This window comes from Callospermophilus lateralis, unplaced genomic scaffold (assembly GCF_048772815.1).
Source record: "Callospermophilus lateralis isolate mCalLat2 unplaced genomic scaffold, mCalLat2.hap1 Scaffold_1144, whole genome shotgun sequence".
Classification (NCBI taxonomy): Eukaryota; Metazoa; Chordata; class Mammalia; order Rodentia; family Sciuridae; genus Callospermophilus; species Callospermophilus lateralis.
In genome coordinates, this window is record NW_027511721.1 from 217045 (window position 1) to 227491 (window position 10447).

Genomic DNA, 10447 nt, shown 5'->3' on the forward strand with positions numbered 1-10447 from the left:
GGCTAGACCACCAAGTCTCACAGACTGAAGCCACCAACGAACTCTTCTGGGTTGGCACCCAGACTGCCATGACAACAGAAGTGACATCACAGAGGTTCTGGAATGGGGGCTCTGGCTGCTTCCAGTGACTTCTGAGATCAACCTTCCCCCACCCCTACATACGCACATGATGTAGACTGGGACATCCTGCTCTTATGATGGTAGCATTCTTGGAGCTTGTGATGATGTGATGTGGTTTGTCCCAAAGGTTCAAAGGCTGGAGGGTTGGTCCTCAGTGATGAGGTGGTAGAACCTGAAAGAGGTGGGCCTAGTGGGAGGTAACTCAGTCACTCTGCAAGATGCCCTCTCAAGGGAGTAATGGACTTCTCATGGGCCCCCATTTGCTCCTGTTAGAGGGAGTTGTTATAAAAAGAGCCAGATTGGTCCCTCCCTGTTTTGTGACCACACAATCTGGTGAACACCCTCACCAGAGATCACTTGCAGGAGCTGCCAAATCTTGGATACTGAGTTAAATAAACCTTACCTCCTTATAAATTATCTGTTCTCGGGTATTTTGTTAGAGCAACAGAAAGCAGGCTAATACAGAGGCCATAAAATATGTGAAGATGGCGTGGGGAGAAGTTTGGTGATGGTTATCCCCGTTTCAGGCCCAGTGCTAATTGGAGTCAACAGTGCTCATTGCTCATCCTAGCTCCACTTCTTCCTTTTTGTTGTAACAGAGCTCCAGTTTGGGGAAGGAGGTAGAACTCTACCAATTAAATATCTTCCCAGTTTACTCACTTCCATGCTGGGATTTATGATGTAATTCTCTCTCAAAAATAAAATGAGCTGGGGATGTGACTCAATGGTTAAACAATCCTAGGTTCAATCCCTGATGATGATGATAATAACAATAATAATAATAATTTGTACATATTTATGGCATATAACATAATTTGAAAAATGTTACATTGAAGAATGTCTGAGTCAAGCTTTTTAACATATACATTACTTCATATTCTTATTTGTGGTGAGGACCCTTAAAATCTACTCTTTGAGTCATTTTTAGTGTAGATAACATTATCAACTGTACTCATTCTGTTGTATGTTATTATTAACTGTTGTCATTATATTGCACAATAGATCCCTTAAACTCATCCCTCTCATCTAAGTGTAATTTGTTCTCCTGGGACCAGCATCTTCCCCCTCCACAGCCCAGCCACTCCTGGGACCCTGGCAGTCACCATTCTGCTCTCTGTTTCTATGAGTTCAACTTTTATAGATTCCACATGTAGGTGAGATCATGTGATTGTTGCCCTGTGCGTGGCTATTTCCCCCAATAAAACGTCCTTTGGCCTCATTCATTTGTCATAAATGACAGAATTTCCTTATTTTTTTTAAAGACTAAAGAGTATCCCCTTATATTTCTAAACCACATTTTCTGTATCCATTCATGCACCGATTGGCTGGATCATAGGTTAGTTTTTTGTTTTTTTGTTTTTTTTTGGTGCTGAGGATTGAACCCAGGGCCTTGTCCATGCAAGGCATGCACTCTCCCAACTGAGCTCTATTTTTAATTTTTAAAGAAACTTCCCATACTAATTTCCATAATGACTGTACTAATTTACATTCCCCCAAACATAGTACAAGAATTCTAGTTTCTCCACATCCTGACCAGTACTTAAAATCTTTTGTCTTTCTTTTTCTTTTATTTATGATGGGGGTTGAACACAGGGGGACTTTACCCCTGATAGCCATCTGGAGAACTTTTAACTTTTTGTTTTGAGATCAGGTCTCACTGAGTTGCTGAGGTTTACCTTGAATTTATAATCCTCCTGCCTCAGCCTCCTGAGTAACTGAGATTAAGGCATGTGCCACTGGTTCTTTTGTCTTTTTGATAATAGCCATTCTAATAGGTGCGAGAGGGTATCCCATTATGATTTTAATTGCATTTCTCTAGTGATTAGTAATGTTGAATTTTTTTTTTTTCAGATATCTCTTGGTCAGTTGTGTTTCTACTGAGAATGAAGTGATGTTTGGGTCACAGTCTACCACCAAATTTTATGTCAATTTCTGTTGTAGCACAAGAAGAAGGGATGACATGCATTGGGTCATGGAAAAAGGTTAGGAGTGGTACTAGAATCATAACTACCAGGTCTATTGAGCTTTGGAGCAGACCATGCTAGCCTTAGGGTTTCTCTTTTTGTTTTGTATTTTTAATTAGATATATATGACAGCACCATGCATTTTAATTCATTGTACACAACTGCAGCACAAATTTACATTTCTATGGTTGTACCTGATGTAGCGTTCACACCATATGTGCATTCATACATGTACCTAGGGTAATGATGTCCATCTCATTCCACCATCTTTCATACCCCCATGCCCCCTCCTCACCTCTGCCTCCCCTTTACCCCATCAAAGTTCCTCCATTTTTCCTTATCAGAGAGAACATTCAGCCTTTGAATTTTTGGGATTGGCTTACTTGATTTAGCATGATATTCTCTAACTCCATTCATTACATGTCGTAATTTTATTCTCTTTTAATGCTGAGTAATATTCCATTAGGTATATATACCACAGTTTCTCTATCCATTCATCTATTGACGGGCATCCAGGCTGTTTCCACAGTTTAGCAATTGTGAATTGAGCTGCTATAAACATTGATGTGACTGTGTTCCTGTAATATGCTGATTTTAAGTCATTTAGGTATAGACCTAAGAGAGGGATAGCTGGGTCAAATGGTGGTTCTATTCCAAGTTTTCTAAGGAATCTCCATACTGCTTTCCAGATTGGGTTGCACCAATTTGCAGTCCCACCAGCAGTGTATGAGTGTACCTTTTCCCCTTCCACATCAGCATATATCGTGGTCTGTCTTCAGCACACAGGGCACTTTGTGGTACAACCACTGTTCTATGTGGTTTACATGAATTAACCCACAATTCCTTGTTTTACAGATAGGGAAATTGAGTGACCAGGTGCTAAGTGCTACCCAAGGTCTCCCTGCTGGACAGTTGTAGAGCTGTGATTTGGACTTATGAGGTCTGGCTCCAGAGTCCTTGCCACCAACCACCAAGCAAGTGACTCCAGGAGGAGTTGCAGTCAGGGGGCTGAGTAGAAAGGGAGTGAAGTTGGAGCATGGGATCAGTGCCTGAGATGGGTGCTGCCAATAATGGAAAGGAGCCCTGATTGGTGAATCCCAGAGGGCAGACCACATTTAGGTCCCTTGAGAATAGTGATCCTGGACATGGTGGTAACCATTGTGAAAAGAGCAACCATTCTCCAGAACAGAAACCTTCTCTCCAAGTACAAGGATTTCACCAGAGCCTTGTCCCTCAAGGGGGAAGGCGTTTCTCCTACTCCAGGCTCTTATCTTCTGCAAGGTGCAAGTGGTGGTGGAAAAGTAGGAAATACCAGTGAAAGTCACACCCCAGCAATACAGGCTCACTCAACACCATGATCTAATCATAGACCACAGAATCCTTCCTTCCTCTCTTCTGTGCCACTATACCAAAAAGCCTCCGCACAACTTTAGAGAATTAGAGATGAAAGAGTTGAAGACACAAATTCTTTCTGGGCAAGAAATGAAAATAAGCACATTACAGTAATCTGAATGTTTCTGGCCTCTTTGGCAACAGAAAACACTAAACATGACCGAACTTCTAGACAGATGAGCACAAAATCTCACCAAAAAAATGGCCTATTTACCTCAGTTCCTATTGTTCAGTACACTGTCTAGCTTTCAATCAAAAATAATTATAAGGTATACATACTAAAAAGCAAGAAGAAAGAAAGTCTAAGGACATAAAGCAAGCATTCGAATGAGACCCTCAAATGATGAGGCTGTGGGAATTATCAGACATGGATTTGAAACAACTATGATTGAGATCCTAAGGGTTATAGAGGGTTATAGCTGAACAAGAATATTAAAGAAAAGATAGATAATGTAAGCTGATGATCTAAATGGTAAACAAGAAAAAACAGAGGAAAGACTGGAGATAAAATGAGTAAGATGAATGCTTAACGCCTTTGATGGGCTCAGTAGTACCCTGGACATGACTGGGGAGAATATTAGTGAACTTGCAGATAGGTCAGAAGAAATTTCTCAGGCAAAATTGAAAAGAGAAAAGAAAAATTGAAACAGAAAATTTAAGAACAACGGGGCAATTGCAAAAGATAAACACATGTGCAGTTGGAATAGGAGGAGGAGAAGCAAAATAGAACAGAGTTGAGGAAAGACTTCGAGTAATAATGACAGAAAACTTTTATGAAGTAATAGATACAGGGAGTTCTGAGAACATCAAACAAGGCAAATACCCAAAATCTACACCTACCATCTTTCAAATTGCTGAAAATCAATGCCAAATAGATGGTATTTAAAGAAATCATCTTACTCATAGAGGAGCCAAGATAAGAATCTTAGTGGACTTCTCCTAAAATGTGCTACAGAAAGAGAGTTGAGTGAAATTTTGAAGTGTTGAAAGGAAAACCCACCAGCCTATAATCCTCTACCCAGTGTATCATGGTTTGATATTGTGTGTCCTCCAAAAGCTCATGTGGGAGACATGCCTTCAGTATACATTTTAAATTGTTTTTCTGGACACAGTTTTGTTCCTGTATCTTCTTAAGAGATATCCTTGAGAAAAAGTTTTTTGAAAAATCTAGTCTCAGCCAATCATTGGAGGACATGTCTCCTCATCCCCACTACTCAAAAGGCTGAGGCAGGAAGATGGCAAATTTGATGCCAGCTTGGGCAACTCAGGTGGACCCTGTCTAAAAACAAGGGGGATTGGCTGGGTATGGTGCTCGTTAGTAGAGCACTTGCCTAGCATGTGAAAGCCCCTATTTCAATCCCCTGTACCTAAAAATGGGGTCCTTGAAGAGGCTAAAATAAAGGCAAAAAGGATGCAATGATCATTTCTTTTTACTTTTTATTAGGTTGCTAAGGCTAGCCTTCAACTTGTGATAGTCTTGTCTCAGCCTCCTGAATTTAGGCATGTGCCACTGTCCTGGCCCAGAACTTTTTAAAATAAAATCAACCCCACAGCATTGTCATCTGATAATATCAAAAAGGTAACAAAAACAATATGAAAAAAATGTTTCCCCTCAATATATATGTGTGTGTGTGTATATATATATATATATATATATATATATATATATATATATATATATATATATATATATTTAGTTGTAGTTGGAAACAATGTCTATTTATTTTTATGTGGTACTGAGGATCAAACCCAGTGCCTCACATGTGTGATTCGGGTGCTCTACCACTGAGCTACAGTCCCAGCCTTTCAGTTATCATTTCTAGTTGGAGGCCCTTTGTGACAGAATAATATTATCTCTTTTTCTGGGTTGGGGCGTACTGGGGATTGAACTCATGACACTTGACCACTGAGCCCATATCCCCAGACCTATTTGGTATTTTATTTTAGAGACAGGGTCTCACTGAGTTGCTTAGCACCTTGATTTTACTGAGGCTGGCTTTGAATCTGAGATCCTCCTGTCTTAGCCTCCCAAGCTGCAGGGATTACAGGCAGGCGCCACTGTACCCAGCCCAATATTATCTTCTTTTAGTATGATCCAACCCAGTTGTTTTCTTGACTGTTTTAAAATAAATCTGTTCTCATCATCTGATACAATGCTCATGTACTCATCAAAACCAATGATACAGCTCTAATCATTATATTCATTTGCTCATAGAACCACCCCTGAAATTGGCATCTATTTTGCAAGCATCTGAAGGAGAGGGAGATGGGCTGCACCATTGCCTTCTGTGCTTTTGGCCCGACCATACCCGTGGTGGAATCTCTGACAGACCACTCTCACTGCATGCTACTACCTCAGAAAACCACTTGTGAGTAAATACATTTCTGCAGAATCTCTTAACGACGGCTACATAAAAATCTATAACAAATTATTATAATTTATATTATAATTTATTTAATTCTCTGTTGTAATTTCAAGCTTTACACGTTACGTTTACACTATGGTGACCTTCCTTCTATCTAACAAACATCTTTGTGTACCGAACCACTTGTTTCTTTAAAGGATTTGGGAGATCCCTGTGCTGTGGATCAAACCCAGAGCCTCACATGAGATAGGCAATTGCTCCATCACTGAATGACACCATTGGACCAGAATGGAGAGATTTTACTGGGAAATTTTATTCAAGCTCTGATAGTACCTAATGAAATGTTGCTGTATGACAAAATAATGGGTTTCTAGAAAATGATTATTTGTACCCACCAGATACATTTATGATGCCAGCCATCAGATTTACAGATTTACTCTGGGGTTGTTGATAAGATAATACATTGCTTTTTTTCCCCCAAGTAAAAAATTGGAATTATTTATTTATTTTTATTAGTAAAATTTTACATAATACTGGGATTCATTATACCATATTCTTGCATGCACATAATTTGATCAGTCTCATGTTCCAGCTAACATATTCTTTTTTTTTATTTTGGTACTGGGAATTGAACCCAGGGGTGCTTAGCCACTGAGCAACATCCCCAGCATGTTTGTGTATTTTATTTAGAGATAGAGTCTCACTGAGTTTCTTAAGGCCTCACTAAGTTGCTAAGGCTGGCTTTGAACCCACAGTTCTCCTGCCTCATCCTCCAAAGCCACTGAGATCACAGGTGACACCACACCTGTCTAACATATTCTTTTTGGGTGAGGGTAGGTGGTATCTTGAACTTTTCTTTTGTTTTAAATGCTGGGAATTGAACCCAGGGCCTCATGCAAGCAACCAATTTATCACTGAGGTACATCCCCAGCCCTTGAGCATTATTTTTAATAGGTCCATCTTTTGGACACTACCTAATGGCTGGGTATCATGAGAAATCCAGTATTTTATGTGTCTGGAACTTTAAGTATATTTTCACTCAAAATTCCTGTAGGACAGGAGTTTCGCAGAGTAATGAACTGGCTCTGGTCATATTCAACAAGATGAGACAACCAGCAAATATGGGAAAGACCTAAGATTGAAATTCAGATTTATAGTACACCAGGATTCAATATCTGGGTTATGTGGCTTCTCTGCAAGAGGAAGAAGAAAGTTTTTTTTTTTTTTTTTTAATACCAAGTATTTTGAGCCAGGTGCAGTGGCACGTGCCTGTAATCATAGCAGCCGGGGAGACTGAGACAGGAGAATCGAGAGTTCAAAGCCAGCCTCAGAAAAAGCAAGGCACTAAACAACTCAGTGAGATCCTGTCTCTAAATAAAAACACAAAATAGGTCTGGGGATGTGGCTCAGTGGTTGAATGCTCTTGGGTTCAATCCCCGGTACTAAAAAATAAATAAATATTTTATTGCATGTTGCTGCCAGTGTATATAAAATAATTACCCTTGTGAAATAGAAATTCATTAAAATTCAGAGAGGTGGATGTTAAGGATTGACAAAAGTAGAAGATTGTATTTTGGTACATGTGTTACAGGGAAATTTTTTGTACAGGCTTCAAATTAAGCTCTCTTGAATATTCACTGGTTCTTGATCAGTGGGTTTGGGAAACCTTAGAAAGATGATTACAAGAAGGAATAGACTTTCTGGGGTCTGAAGGAACTTGTACATGAAGATACTCCAGTCAGTAGGGGATCATGGTGAGCATTCTGCAGACAAATTTTTTCAAGTCTGCAACTGCCTGGGAAACCTTCATGTGGTTGAGTCCGGCCTCCAGCCAGAGCTGCTGAACCACCTTCTTCATAGTGTCAACGCTGGAGGAACCAGACATGGTGCATTCGAGGGCCAGGTGACTCTTCTGTCAGAGGGTCCACATTTCACCGTCAGCTGGGCCAGATGACTGGGCAGCGTGCAGCAGAGAAGATTCTTTTTTTGAGGGGGTCTGTGTATTGAACTCAGTTCACTTGACCACAGAGTCACATTCCCAGCCCTTTTTTGTATTTTCTTTAGACACTGGGTCTCACGAGTTGCTTAGCACCTCGCCATTGCTGAGGCTGGCTTTGAACTCACTATCCTCCTGTCTCAGACTCCCGAGCCACTGGGATTACTGGCTGTGCACCACTGCGATTGGCTAGAAAAGAGATTCTTATAGAAAAAGAGATAAATAATTGCCAGGAATTAAGGGATGATTCTTTTTTTTTAATTGTTCTATTCTACATGACAGTAGAATGCATTTTGACACAACATGTATAAATGGAGTATTACTTCTCATTCACCTGGGTAAGGGCTGATTCTTTATCTGAAAACCCAGAAAGAGAAGCATGTCTCTTGGGAGCACGAAAGCAGTCATTCCAGTGTAGTTGAAGTCTGGGAAAGCCCAAGACTAACTTCATGGAGACCCCATACTTCTGACACAGAAGGCAAAAGATAACCCAGTATCTTTGATAAGGGCCTAAGAGTAAATGGGAAGTCTCAACTGGTTCTAAAGATGAGTCACTGTCTATGGGGACACATTCCCCTCTGAGCTAACAGAAGGAAACTCAGTTCCTTGTATCTAAATAGCATGTTTTAGGTTTCCACTTTGTTGTGAATTCAATGAACAAATATTTGTTCAGCTCCTATGTTAGCCTGGGAACTCCATGAAATACTTATTTTCTGTACCCCATTGTCCAGGTTCTTGTAGCTGTCTGGCCAGCTACATGAGGACTGTGATGGTCACTTTCTCCTTCTTCTGAAACTACACCCATATATTTCCTCCTTTACCAGTAACCGCCGCACCCCACCCAGCCCATCTCTCTTTTAGTATCAATGTGAATGACATTTGTCTTTCTTCACAGTGCAATATCTAATTCCCCTCTTCTATTACCACCATATTCTTTTTTGAAATTTTTCTTATTGTATCAAGGCTTTATTGGAAAAATTCTTAGTATGTATCTTCCATTGCAGCCTCCCATCTTGGGAGTTGAAGACCCTTCTTTTATCTCCTTTGGGTTAATTATTTCAAACAGGTAATTTAGACCATTAAAGTCCCAGGAATTTGAATTCTGGATCAGAAGGGATGCTGGAGGCTAATGGCAATTCTAGGGACAGATTCTTCATGAACCTGTGGATTTGTGCCAGCTCCCTGGAACTGCCTTGATTCTGCAATCTGCCACAAGCCAGATAACTGCCTTAATTCTATGAACTCCTGATACCCTTCCAGGAATTTCTATATTTGCTTTGTATAACTAGACTTGGTCCCTGTTCTATGCAAATCACAGCTGGAATTGATGCAGTAAATCTTCCATTCATTCAACTGAATATGCAATAAATTTTATTGAACACCTATCCTGCCCCAGTCAGTCTCAGTGTCTGCCAAAGTGATTATCCAAACTGATTTGTGGTAATGTGTCCAAGGAAAAGATTGGAATTCAGTTTGTTGATCAGCTTTGTGTCACTGACAAAATACTTAAGATATACAACTAGAAAAGAGAAAAGATTTATATTTGCGTTATAGTTTCAGAGGTTTCTTTCCATGATTAGCTGATTCTGTTGCTTTTAGGCCTATAGTGAGGCAGAACATCACTGACGGACATGTGGTAGACCAAAGCTATTGACCTCGTGGTGCCTAGGAAGCAAAGGAGAATTTGCTTTTATAACAAAGCCTCTCATTCAAAACCCAGTAAACTCTGAAGCATAAATGAATGAATGCATTGTTGAAGTCAGAGTCCTTGTGATTTAATCAGTTCTCAAAGACCCCCATCTTTGAACACGGCTGCATTGGAGACCAACACTTCAACACTTGAGCTTTAGGGGTCATCTAAGAATACCCAGAATTAGCAGAATTAAACCCTAAGCTGATATTCCTTTTTTAAAAAAAAATCTTTATTTCTTAGTTTTAGGTGAACACAATATCTTCATTTTACACTTATGTGGTGCTGAAGATGGAACCCAGTGCCTTCTGCATGCTAGGCGAGCGCTCTACCACTGAGCCACAACCCCAGCACTCTAAGCTGATATTTCTTGAGAAACATCCCCACATTTCTATGTCAAGCTAGTTACTAGAAATCTTCAACAGCTGCAAATCATCAAAGAGAGACATTTCTCCCCTGCCAGATAACTTAAATTACCCTTTGATAGAGGCTATAACTAGGCGATTTATACCAAATAGAGCAGGAGGAACCCCAGGTTATTGGCCAAGGTATTTCAAGCCAAGTGAGTCTTATAGCATCTCTCAACTATTATCAGTAATGTGAGTAATGACAGATTAGCTGTAAAGATACTTTGCAAACACAGAGGAGCCTGGCAATTGAAGTTCTAGAAATGGATAGTTTTCTTTGATATTCAGAAGTTGTCAGACTACCTGGTTTTTGTTTGAAACTTAGTAAGAATTCATTACATATAGGAGTGGACACAACATCTTTTTTTGTTTGTGGTCTGAGGATCGAATCCAGGCCGCACGCATACCAGGCGAGCGTGCTACTGCTTGAGCCACATCCCCAGCCCAAACTTAAAGTAGTTTTGATTTGCATTTCTCTAATTGCTATAGATGATGAGCATTTTTAAAATATA

The 10447-nt window shown here is 40.0% G+C and overlaps 1 pseudogene; it reads right to left on the reverse strand.

The window, feature by feature from the left end:
• Positions 1-7521: 7521 nt before the first annotated feature.
• LOC143390318 (guanine nucleotide-binding protein G(I)/G(S)/G(O) subunit gamma-5 pseudogene) lies at positions 7522-7727 on the reverse strand (annotated as a pseudogene).
• Between the last annotated feature and the right edge of the window lie 2720 nt (positions 7728-10447).